This window comes from Coregonus lavaretus (assembly GCF_964263955.1).
Source record: "Coregonus lavaretus genome assembly, chromosome: 32".
In the NCBI taxonomy this organism is placed as follows: Eukaryota; Metazoa; Chordata; class Actinopteri; order Salmoniformes; family Salmonidae; genus Coregonus; species Coregonus lavaretus.
In genome coordinates, this window is record NC_140019.1 from 290,747 (window position 1) to 304,569 (window position 13,823).

Sequence of the window (13,823 nt, forward strand, 5' to 3'; positions counted from 1 at the left end):
CTCTACAATAGGCAAGGGTTTTCAAGTCTGCAAGTACGTTTTAAGCTGAGTTCCATGAACATTGTCCAAAATCATGTTTTAACCAAAATCCACAATGCGACCAGTTCAGCATATGAGAGGAGACACTGTTTGAGTGTAACAAACGTGAAACATTTCTTTTAGCCTTTTCGCATGAAAACAGGGTCCAAAATCATGGGTTTTCGTTCAGCACTGGAAGTAGGAGGCGCGCTCTACAATAGGCAAGGGTTTTCAAGTCTGCAAGTACGTTTTAAGCTGAGTTCCATGAACATTGTCCAAAATCATGTTTTAACCAAAATCCACAATGCGACCAGTTCAGCATATGAGAGGAGACACTGTTTGAGTGTAACAAACGTGAAACATTTCTTTTAGCCATTTTGCATGAAAACAGGGTCCAAAATCATGGGTTTTCATTCAGCAGTGGAAGTAGGAGGCGCGCTCTACAATAGGCAAGGGTTTTCAAGTCTGCAAGTACGTTTTAAGCTGAATTCCATGAAAATTGTCCAAAATCATGTTTTAACCAAAATCCACAATGCGACCAGTTCAGCATATGAGAGGAGACACTGTTTGAGTGTAACAAACGTGAAACATTTCTTTTAGCCTTTTCGCATGAAAACAGGGTCCAAAATCATGGGTTTTCGTTCAGCACTGGAAGTAGGAGGCGCGCTCTACAATAGGCAAGGGTTTTCAAGTCTGCAAGTACGTTTTAAGCTGAGTTCCATGAACATTGTCCAAAATCATGTTTTAGGCCAAATCCACATTGCGACCAGATCAGCATATGACAGGAGACACTGTTTGAGTGTAACAAACGTGAAACAATTCTTTTAGCCTTTTCGCATGAAAACAGGGTCCAAAATCATGGGTTTTCGTTCAGCAGTGGAAGTAGGAGGCGCGCTCTACAATAGGCAAGGGTTTTCAAGTCTGCAAGTACGTTTTAAGCTGAGTTCCATGAACATTGTCCAAAATCATGTTTTAGGCCAAATCCACATTGCGACCAGTTCAGCATATGACAGGAGACACTGTTTGAGTGTAACAAACGTGAAACAATTCTTTTAGCCTTTTCTTATGAAAACAGGGTCCAAAATCATGGCTTTTCGTTCAGCAGTGGAAGTAGGAGGCGCGCTCTACAATAGGCAAGGGTTTTCAAGTCTGCAAGTACGTTTTAAGCTGAGTTCCATGAACATTGTCCAAAATCATGTTTTAACCAAAATCCACAATGCGACCAGTTCAGCATATGAGAGGAGACACTGTTTGAGTGTAACAAACGTGAAACAATTCTTTTAGCATTTTCTTATGAAAACAGGGTCCAAAATCATGGGTTTTCGTTCAGCAGTGGAAGTAGGAGGCGCGCTCTACAATAGGCAAGGGTTTTCAAGTCTGCAAGTACGTTTTAAGCTGAGTTCCATGAACATTGTCCAAAATCATGTTTTAACCAAAATCCACAATGCGACCAGTTCAGCATATGAGAGGAGACACTGTTTGAGTGTAACAAACGTGAAACATTTCTTTTAGCATTTTCTTATGAAAACAGGGTCCAAAATCATGGGTTTTCGTTCAGCAGTGGAAGTAGGAGGCGCGCTCTACAATAGGCAAGGGTTTTCAAGTCTGCAAGTACGTTTTAAGCTGAGTTCCATGAACATTGTCCAAAATCATGTTTTAACCAAAATCCACAATGCGACCAGTTAAGCATATGAGAGGAGACACTGTTTGAGTGTAACAAACGTGAAACATTTCTTTTAGCCTTTTCGCATGAAAACAGGGTCCAAAATCATGGGTTTTCGTTCAGCACTGGAAGTAGGAGGCGCGCTCTACAATAGGCAAGGGTTTTCAAGTCTGCAAGTACGTTTTAAGCTGAGTTCCATGAACATTGTCCAAAATCATGTTTTAGGCCAAATCCACATTGCGACCAGATCAGCATATGACAGGAGACACTGTTTGAGTGTAACAAACGTGAAACAATTCTTTTAGCCTTTTCGCATGAAAACAGGGTCCAAAATCATGGGTTTTCGTTCAGCAGTGGAAGTAGGAGGCGCGCTCTACAATAGGCAAGGGTTTTCAAGTCTGCAAGTACGTTTTAAGCTGAGTTCCATGAACATTGTCCAAAATCATGTTTTAACCAAAATCCACAATGCGAACAGTTCAGCATATGAGAGGAGACACTGTTTGAGTGTAACAAACGTGAAACATTTCTTTTAGCCTTTTCGCATGAAAACAGGGTCCAAAATCATGGGTTTTCGTTCAGCACTGGAAGTAGGAGGCGCGCTCTACAATAGGCAAGGGTTTTCAAGTCTGCAAGTACGTTTTAAGCTGAGTTCCATGAACATTGTCCAAAATCATGTTTTAACCAAAATCCACAATGCGACCAGTTCAGCATATGAGAGGAGACACTGTTTGAGTGTAACAAACGTGAAACATTTCTTTTAGCCTTTTCGCATGAAAACAGGGTCCAAAATCATGGGTTTTCGTTCAGCACTGGAAGTAGGAGGCGCGCTCTACAATAGGCAAGGGTTTTCAAGTCTGCAAGTACGTTTTAAGCTGAGTTCCATGAACATTGTCCAAAATCATGTTTTAGGCCAAATCCACATTGCCACCAGATCAGCATATGACAGGAGACACTGTTTGAGTGTAACAAACGTGAAACAATTCTTTTAGCCTTTTCGCATGAAAACAGGGTCCAAAATCATGGGTTTTCGTTCAGCAGTGGAAGTAGGAGGCGCGCTCTACAATAGGCAAGGGTTTTCAAGTCTGCAAGTACGTTTTAAGCTGAGTTCCATGAACATTGTCCAAAATCATGTTTTAACCAAAATCCACAATGCGACCAGTTCAGCATATGAGAGGAGACACTGTTTGAGTGTAACAAACGTGAAACATTTATTTTAGCCTTTTTGCATGAAAACAGGGTCCAAAATCATGGGTTTTCGTTCAGCAGTGGAAGTAGGAGGCGCGCTCTACAATAGGCAAGGGTTTTCAAGTCTGCAAGTACGTTTTAAGATGAGTTCCATGAACATTGTCCAAAATCATGTTTTAACCAAAATCCACAATGCGACCAGTTCAGCATATGAGAGGAGACACTGTTTGAGTGTAACAAACGTGAAACAATTCTTTTAGCCTTTTCTTATGAAAACAGGGTCCAAAATCATGGGTTTTCGTTCAGCAGTGGAAGTAGGAGGCGCGCTCTACAATAGGCAAGGGTTTTCAAGTCTGCAAGTACGTTTTAAGCTGAGTTCCATGAACATCGTCCAAAATCATGTTTTAGGCCAAAATCCACAATGCGACCAGTTCAGCATATGAGAGGAGACACTGTTTGAGTGTAACAAACGTGAAACAATTCTTTTAGCATTTTCTTATGAAAACAGGGTCCAAAATCATGGGTTTTCGTTCAGCAGTGGAAGTAGGAGGCGCGCTCTACAATAGGCAAGGGTTTTCAAGTCTGCAAGTACGTTTTAAGCTGAGTTCCATGAACATTGTCCAAAATCATGTTTTAACCAAAATCCACAATGCGACCAGTTCAGCATATGAGAGGAGACACTGTTTGAGTGTAACAAACGTGAAACATTTCTTTTAGCCTTTTCGCATGAAAACAGGGTCCAAAATCATGGGTTTTCGTTCAGCACTGGAAGTAGGAGGCGCGCTCTACAATAGGCAAGGGTTTTCAAGTCTGCAAGTACGTTTTAAGCTGAGTTCCATGAACATTGTCCAAAATCATGTTTTAACCAAAATCCACAATGCGACCAGTTCAGCATATGAGAGGAGACACTGTTTGAGTGTAACAAACGTGAAACATTTCTTTTAGCCATTTTGCATGAAAACAGGGTCCAAAATCATGGGTTTTCATTCAGCAGTGGAAGTAGGAGGCGCGCTCTACAATAGGCAAGGGTTTTCAAGTCTGCAAGTACGTTTTAAGCTGAATTCCATGAACATTGTCCAAAATCATGTTTTAGGCCAAATCCACATTGCGACCAGATCAGCATATGACAGGAGACACTGTTTGAGTGTAACAAACGTGAAACATTTCTTTTAGCCTTTTCGCATGAAAACAGGGTCCAAAATCATGGGTTTTCGTTCAGCACTGGAAGTAGGAGGCGCGCTCTACAATAGGCAAGGGTTTTCAAGTCTGCAAGTACGTTTTAAGCTGAGTTCCATGAACATTGTCCAAAATCATGTTTTAGGCCAAATCCACATTGCGACCAGATCAGCATATGACAGGAGACACTGTTTGAGTGTAACAAACGTGAAACAATTCTTTTAGCCTTTTCGCATGAAAACAGGGTCCAAAATCATGGGTTTTCGTTCAGCAGTGGAAGTAGGAGGCGCGCTCTACAATAGGCAAGGGTTTTCAAGTCTGCAAGTACGTTTTAAGCTGAGTTCCATGAACATTGTCCAAAATCATGTTTTAGGCCAAATCCACATTGCGACCAGTTCAGCATATGACAGGAGACACTGTTTGAGTGTAACAAACGTGAAACAATTCTTTTAGCCTTTTCTTATGAAAACAGGGTCCAAAATCATGGCTTTTCGTTCAGCAGTGGAAGTAGGAGGCGCGCTCTACAATAGGCAAGGGTTTTCAAGTCTGCAAGTACGTTTTAAGCTGAGTTCCATGAACATTGTCCAAAATCATGTTTTAACCAAAATCCACAATGCGACCAGTTCAGCATATGAGAGGAGACACTGTTTGAGTGTAACAAACGTGAAACAATTCTTTTAGCCTTTTCTTATGAAAACAGGGTCCAAAATCATGGGTTTTCGTTCAGCAGTGGAAGTAGGAGGCGCGCTCTACAATAGGCAAGGGTTTTCAAGTCTGCAAGTACGTTTTAAGCTGAGTTCCATGAACATTGTCCAAAATCATGTTTTAACCAAAATCCACAATGCGACCAGTTCAGCATATGAGAGGAGACACTGTTTGAGTGTAACAAACGTGAAACAATTCTTTTAGCATTTTCTTATGAAAACAGGGTCCAAAATCATGGGTTTTCGTTCAGCAGTGGAAGTAGGAGGCGCGCTCTACAATAGGCAAGGGTTTTCAAGTCTGCAAGTACGTTTTAAGCTGAGTTCCATGAACATTGTCCAAAATCATGTTTTAACCAAAATCCACAATGCGACCAGTTCAGCATATGAGAGGAGACACTGTTTGAGTGTAACAAACGTGAAACATTTCTTTTAGCATTTTCTTATGAAAACAGGGTCCAAAATCATGGGTTTTCGTTCAGCAGTGGAAGTAGGAGGCGCGCTCTACAATAGGCAAGGGTTTTCAAGTCTGCAAGTACGTTTTAAGCTGAGTTCCATGAACATTGTCCAAAATCATGTTTTAACCTAAATCCACAATGCGACCAGTTAAGCATATGAGAGGAGACACTGTTTGAGTGTAACAAACGTGAAACATTTCTTTTAGCCTTTTCGCATGAAAACAGGGTCCAAAATCATGGGTTTTCGTTCAGCACTGGAAGTAGGAGGCGCGCTCTACAATAGGCAAGGGTTTTCAAGTCTGCAAGTACGTTTTAAGCTGAGTTCCATGAACATTGTCCAAAATCATGTTTTAGGCCAAATCCACATTGCGACCAGATCAGCATATGACAGGAGACACTGTTTGAGTGTAACAAACGTGAAACAATTCTTTTAGCCTTTTCGCATGAAAACAGGGTCCAAAATCATGGGTTTTCGTTCAGCAGTGGAAGTAGGAGGCGCGCTCTACAATAGGCAAGGGTTTTCAAGTCTGCAAGTACGTTTTAAGCTGAGTTCCATGAACATTGTCCAAAATCATGTTTTAACCAAAATCCACAATGCGACCAGTTCAGCATATGAGAGGAGACACTGTTTGAGTGTAACAAACGTGAAACATTTCTTTTAGCCTTTTCGCATGAAAACAGGGTCCAAAATCATGGGTTTTCGTTCAGCACTGGAAGTAGGAGGCGCGCTCTACAATAGGCAAGGGTTTTCAAGTCTGCAAGTACGTTTTAAGCTGAGTTCCATGAACATTGTCCAAAATCATGTTTTAACCAAAATCCACAATGCGACCAGTTCAGCATATGAGAGGAGACACTGTTTGAGTGTAACAAACGTGAAACATTTCTTTTAGCCATTTTGCATGAAAACAGGGTCCAAAATCATGGGTTTTCATTCAGCAGTGGAAGTAGGAGGCGCGCTCTACAATAGGCAAGGGTTTTCAAGTCTGCAAGTACGTTTTAAGCTGAATTCCATGAACATTGTCCAAAATCATGTTTTAGGCCAAATCCACATTGCGACCAGATCAGCATATGACAGGAGACACTGTTTGAGTGTAACAAACGTGAAACAATTCTTTTAGCCTTTTCGCATGAAAACAGGGTCCAAAATCATGGGTTTTCGTTCAGCAGTGGAAGTAGGAGGCGCGCTCTACAATAGGCAAGGGTTTTCAAGTCTGCAAGTACGTTTTAAGCTGAGTTCCATGAACATTGTCCAAAATCATGTTTTAACCAAAATCCACAATGCGACCAGTTCAGCATATGAGAGGAGACACTGTTTGAGTGTAACAAACGTGAAACATTTCTTTTAGCCTTTTCGCATGAAAACAGGGTCCAAAATCATGGGTTTTCGTTCAGCACTGGAAGTAGGAGGCGCGCTCTACAATAGGCAAGGGTTTTCAAGTCTGCAAGTACGTTTTAAGCTGAGTTCCATGAACATTGTCCAAAATCATGTTTTAACCAAAATCCACAATGCGACCAGTTCAGCATATGAGAGGAGACACTGTTTGAGTGTAACAAACGTGAAACATTTCTTTTAGCCATTTTGCATGAAAACAGGGTCCAAAATCATGGGTTTTCATTCAGCAGTGGAAGTAGGAGGCGCGCTCTACAATAGGCAAGGGTTTTCAAGTCTGCAAGTACGTTTTAAGCTGAATTCCATGAACATTGTCCAAAATCATGTTTTAGGCCAAATCCACATTGCGACCAGATCAGCATATGACAGGAGACACTGTTTGAGTGTAACAAACGTGAAACATTTCTTTTAGCCTTTTCGCATGAAAACAGGGTCCAAAATCATGGGTTTTCGTTCAGCACTGGAAGTAGGAGGCGCGCTCTACAATAGGCAAGGGTTTTCAAGTCTGCAAGTACGTTTTAAGCTGAGTTCCATGAACATTGTCCAAAATCATGTTTTAGGCCAAATCCACATTGCGACCAGATCAGCATATGACAGGAGACACTGTTTGAGTGTAACAAACGTGAAACAATTCTTTTAGCCTTTTCGCATGAAAACAGGGTCCAAAATCATGGGTTTTCGTTCAGCAGTGGAAGTAGGAGGCGCGCTCTACAATAGGCAAGGGTTTTCAAGTCTGCAAGTACGTTTTAAGCTGAGTTCCATGAACATTGTCCAAAATCATGTTTTAGGCCAAATCCACATTGCGACCAGTTCAGCATATGACAGGAGACACTGTTTGAGTGTAACAAACGTGAAACAATTCTTTTAGCCTTTTCTTATGAAAACAGGGTCCAAAATCATGGCTTTTCGTTCAGCAGTGGAAGTAGGAGGCGCGCTCTACAATAGGCAAGGGTTTTCAAGTCTGCAAGTACGTTTTAAGCTGAGTTCCATGAACATTGTCCAAAATCATGTTTTAACCAAAATCCACAATGCGACCAGTTCAGCATATGAGAGGAGACACTGTTTGAGTGTAACAAACGTGAAACAATTCTTTTAGCCTTTTCTTATGAAAACAGGGTCCAAAATCATGGGTTTTCGTTCAGCAGTGGAAGTAGGAGGCGCGCTCTACAATAGGCAAGGGTTTTCAAGTCTGCAAGTACGTTTTAAGCTGAGTTCCATGAACATTGTCCAAAATCATGTTTTAACCAAAATCCACAATGCGACCAGTTCAGCATATGAGAGGAGACACTGTTTGAGTGTAACAAACGTGAAACAATTCTTTTAGCATTTTCTTATGAAAACAGGGTCCAAAATCATGGGTTTTCGTTCAGCAGTGGAAGTAGGAGGCGCGCTCTACAATAGGCAAGGGTTTTCAAGTCTGCAAGTACGTTTTAAGCTGAGTTCCATGAACATTGTCCAAAATCATGTTTTAACCAAAATCCACAATGCGACCAGTTCAGCATATGAGAGGAGACACTGTTTGAGTGTAACAAACGTGAAACATTTCTTTTAGCATTTTCTTATGAAAACAGGGTCCAAAATCATGGGTTTTCGTTCAGCAGTGGAAGTAGGAGGCGCGCTCTACAATAGGCAAGGGTTTTCAAGTCTGCAAGTACGTTTTAAGCTGAGTTCCATGAACATTGTCCAAAATCATGTTTTAACCAAAATCCACAATGCGACCAGTTAAGCATATGAGAGGAGACACTGTTTGAGTGTAACAAACGTGAAACATTTCTTTTAGCCTTTTCGCATGAAAACAGGGTCCAAAATCATGGGTTTTCGTTCAGCACTGGAAGTAGGAGGCGCGCTCTACAATAGGCAAGGGTTTTCAAGTCTGCAAGTACGTTTTAAGCTGAGTTCCATGAACATTGTCCAAAATCATGTTTTAGGCCAAATCCACATTGCGACCAGATCAGCATATGACAGGAGACACTGTTTGAGTGTAACAAACGTGAAACAATTCTTTTAGCCTTTTCGCATGAAAACAGGGTCCAAAATCATGGGTTTTCGTTCAGCAGTGGAAGTAGGAGGCGCGCTCTACAATAGGCAAGGGTTTTCAAGTCTGCAAGTACGTTTTAAGCTGAGTTCCATGAACATTGTCCAAAATCATGTTTTAACCAAAATCCACAATGCGACCAGTTCAGCATATGAGAGGAGACACTGTTTGAGTGTAACAAACGTGAAACATTTCTTTTAGCCATTTTGCATGAAAACAGGGTCCAAAATCATGGGTTTTCATTCAGCAGTGGAAGTAGGAGGCGCGCTCTACAATAGGCAAGGGTTTTCAAGTCTGCAAGTACGTTTTAAGCTGAATTCCATGAACATTGTCCAAAATCATGTTTTAGGCCAAATCCACATTGCGACCAGATCAGCATATGACAGGAGACACTGTTTGAGTGTAACAAACGTGAAACATTTCTTTTAGCCTTTTCGCATGAAAACAGGGTCCAAAATCATGGGTTTTCGTTCAGCACTGGAAGTAGGAGGCGCGCTCTACAATAGGCAAGGGTTTTCAAGTCTGCAAGTACGTTTTAAGCTGAGTTCCATGAACATTGTCCAAAATCATGTTTTAGGCCAAATCCACATTGCGACCAGATCAGCATATGACAGGAGACACTGTTTGAGTGTAACAAACGTGAAACAATTCTTTTAGCCTTTTCGCATGAAAACAGGGTCCAAAATCATGGGTTTTCGTTCAGCAGTGGAAGTAGGAGGCGCGCTCTACAATAGGCAAGGGTTTTCAAGTCTGCAAGTACGTTTTAAGCTGAGTTCCATGAACATTGTCCAAAATCATGTTTTAGGCCAAATCCACATTGCGACCAGTTCAGCATATGACAGGAGACACTGTTTGAGTGTAACAAACGTGAAACAATTCTTTTAGCCTTTTCTTATGAAAACAGGGTCCAAAATCATGGCTTTTCGTTCAGCAGTGGAAGTAGGAGGCGCGCTCTACAATAGGCAAGGGTTTTCAAGTCTGCAAGTACGTTTTAAGCTGAGTTCCATGAACATTGTCCAAAATCATGTTTTAACCAAAATCCACAATGCGACCAGTTCAGCATATGAGAGGAGACACTGTTTGAGTGTAACAAACGTGAAACAATTCTTTTAGCCTTTTCTTATGAAAACAGGGTCCACAATCATGGGTTTTCGTTCAGCAGTGGAAGTAGGAGGCGCGCTCTACAATAGGCAAGGGTTTTCAAGTCTGCAAGTACGTTTTAAGCTGAGTTCCATGAACATTGTCCAAAATCATGTTTTAACCAAAATCCACAATGCGACCAGTTCAGCATATGAGAGGAGACACTGTTTGAGTGTAACAAACGTGAAACAATTCTTTTAGCATTTTCTTATGAAAACAGGGTCCAAAATCATGGGTTTTCGTTCAGCAGTGGAAGTAGGAGGCGCGCTCTACAATAGGCAAGGGTTTTCAAGTCTGCAAGTACGTTTTAAGCTGAGTTCCATGAACATTGTCCAAAATCATGTTTTAACCAAAATCCACAATGCGACCAGTTCAGCATATGAGAGGAGACACTGTTTGAGTGTAACAAACGTGAAACATTTCTTTTAGCATTTTCTTATGAAAACAGGGTCCAAAATCATGGGTTTTCGTTCAGCAGTGGAAGTAGGAGGCGCGCTCTACAATAGGCAAGGGTTTTCAAGTCTGCAAGTACGTTTTAAGCTGAGTTCCATGAACATTGTCCAAAATCATGTTTTAACCAAAATCCACAATGCGACCAGTTAAGCATATGAGAGGAGACACTGTTTGAGTGTAACAAACGTGAAACATTTCTTTTAGCCTTTTCGCATGAAAACAGGGTCCAAAATCATGGGTTTTCGTTCAGCACTGGAAGTAGGAGGCGCGCTCTACAATAGGCAAGGGTTTTCAAGTCTGCAAGTACGTTTTAAGCTGAGTTCCATGAACATTGTCCAAAATCATGTTTTAGGCCAAATCCACATTGCGACCAGATCAGCATATGACAGGAGACACTGTTTGAGTGTAACAAACGTGAAACAATTCTTTTAGCCTTTTCGCATGAAAACAGGGTCCAAAATCATGGGTTTTCGTTCAGCAGTGGAAGTAGGAGGCGCGCTCTACAATAGGCAAGGGTTTTCAAGTCTGCAAGTACGTTTTAAGCTGAGTTCCATGAACATTGTCCAAAATCATGTTTTAACCAAAATCCACAATGCGACCAGTTCAGCATATGAGAGGAGACACTGTTTGAGTGTAACAAACGTGAAACATTTCTTTTAGCCTTTTCGCATGAAAACAGGGTCCAAAATCATGGGTTTTCGTTCAGCACTGGAAGTAGGAGGCGCGCTCTACAATAGGCAAGGGTTTTCAAGTCTGCAAGTACGTTTTAAGCTGAGTTCCATGAACATTGTCCAAAATCATGTTTTAACCAAAATCCACAATGCGACCAGTTCAGCATATGAGAGGAGACACTGTTTGAGTGTAACAAACGTGAAACATTTCTTTTAGCCATTTTGCATGAAAACAGGGTCCAAAATCATGGGTTTTCATTCAGCAGTGGAAGTAGGAGGCGCGCTCTACAATAGGCAAGGGTTTTCAAGTCTGCAAGTACGTTTTAAGCTGAGTTCCATGAACATTGTCCAAAATCATGTTTTAGGCCAAATCCACATTGCGACCAGATCAGCATATGACAGGAGACACTGTTTGAGTGTAACAAACGTGAAACAATTCTTTTAGCCTTTTCGCATGAAAACAGGGTCCAAAATCATGGGTTTTCGTTCAGTAGTGGAAGTAGGAGGCGCGCTCTACAATAGGCAAGGGTTTTCAAGTCTGCAAGTACGTTTTAAGCTGAGTTCCATGAACATTGTCCAAAATCATGTTTTAGGCCAAATCCACATTGCGACCAGATCAGCATATGACAGGAGACACTGTTTGAGTGTAACAAACGTGAAACAATTCTTTTAGCCTTTTCGCATGAAAACAGGGTCCAAAATCATGGGTTTTCGTTCAGCAGTGGAAGTAGGAGGCGCGCTCTACAATAGGCAAGGGTTTTCAAGTCTGCAAGTACGTTTTAAGCTGAGTTCCATGAACATTGTCCAAAATCATGTTTTAACCAAAATCCACAATGCGACCAGTTCAGCATATGAGAGGAGACACTATTTGAGTGTAACAAACGTGAAACAATTCTTTTAGCCTTTTCGCATGAAAACAGGGTCCAAAATCATGGGTTTTCGTTCAGTAGTGGAAGTAGGAGGCGCGCTCTACAATAGGCAAGGGTTTTCAAGTCTGCAAGTACGTTTTAAGCTGAATTCCATGAACATTGTCCAAAATCATGTTTTAACCAAAATCCACAATGCGACCAGTTCAGCATATGAGAGGAGACACTGTTTGAGTGTAACAAACGTGAAACAATTCTTTTAGCCTTTTCTTATGAAAACAGGGTCCAAAATCATGGGTTTTCGTTCAGCACTGGAAGTAGGAGGCGCGCTCTACAATAGGCAAGGGTTTTCAAGTCTGCAAGTACGTTTTAAGCTGAGTTCCATGAACATTGTCCAAAATCATGTTTTAACCAAAATCCACAATGCGACCAGTTCAGCATATGAGAAGAGACACTGTTTGAGTGTAACAAACGTGAAACAATTCTTTTAGCATTTTCTTATGAAAACAGGGTCCAAAATCATGGGTTTTCGTTCAGCAGTGGAAGTAGGAGGCGCGCTCTACAATAGGCAAGGGTTTTCAAGTCTGCAAGTACGTTTTAAGCTGAGTTCCATGAACATTGTCCAAAATCATGTTTTAACCAAAATCCACAATGCGACCAGTTCAGCATATGAGAGGAGACACTGTTTGAGTGTAACAAACGTGAAACATTTCTTTTAGCATTTTCTTATGAAAACAGGGTCCAAAATCATGGGTTTTCGTTCAGCAGTGGAAGTAGGAGGCGCGCTCTACAATAGGCAAGGGTTTTCAAGTCTGCAAGTACGTTTTAAGCTGAGTTCCATGAACATTGTCCAAAATCATGTTTTAACCAAAATCCACAATGCGACCAGTTAAGCATATGAGAGGAGACACTGTTTGAGTGTAACAAACGTGAAACATTTCTTTTAGCCTTTTCGCATGAAAACAGGGTCCAAAATCATGGGTTTTCGTTCAGCACTGGAAGTAGGAGGCGCGCTCTACAATAGGCAAGGGTTTTCAAGTCTGCAAGTACGTTTTAAGCTGAGTTCCATGAACATTGTCCAAAATCATGTTTTAGGCCAAATCCACATTGCGACCAGATCAGCATATGACAGGAGACACTGTTTGAGTGTAACAAACGTGAAACAATTCTTTTAGCCTTTTCGCATGAAAACAGGGTCCAAAATCATGGGTTTTCGTTCAGCAGTGGAAGTAGGAGGCGCGCTCTACAATAGGCAAGGGTTTTCAAGTCTGCAAGTACGTTTTAAGCTGAGTTCCATGAACATTGTCCAAAATCATGTTTTAACCAAAATCCACAATGCGACCAGTTCAGCATATGAGAGGAGACACTGTTTGAGTGTAACAAACGTGAAACATTTCTTTTAGCCTTTTCGCATGAAAACAGGGTCCAAAATCATGGGTTTTCGTTCAGCACTGGAAGTAGGAGGCGCGCTCTACAATAGGCAAGGGTTTTCAAGTCTGCAAGTACGTTTTAAGCTGAGTTCCATGAACATTGTCCAAAATCATGTTTTAACCAAAATCCACAATGCGACCAGTTCAGCATATGAGAGGAGACACTGTTTGAGTGTAACAAACGTGAAACATTTCTTTTAGCCATTTTGCATGAAAACAGGGTCCAAAATCATGGGTTTTCATTCAGCAGTGGAAGTAGGAGGCGCGCTCTACAATAGGCAAGGGTTTTCAAGTCTGCAAGTACGTTTTAAGCTGAGTTCCATGAACATTGTCCAAAATCATGTTTTAGGCCAAATCCACATTGCGACCAGATCAGCATATGACAGGAGACACTGTTTGAGTGTAACAAACGTGAAACAATTCTTTTAGCCTTTTCGCATGAAAACAGGGTCCAAAATCATGGGTTTTCGTTCAGTAGTGGAAGTAGGAGGCGCGCTCTACAATAGGCAAGGGTTTTCAAGTCTGCAAGTACGTTTTAAGCTGAGTTCCATGAACATTGTCCAAAATCATGTTTTAGGCCAAATCCACATTGCGACCAGATCAGCATATGACAGGAGACAATGTTTGAGTGTAACAA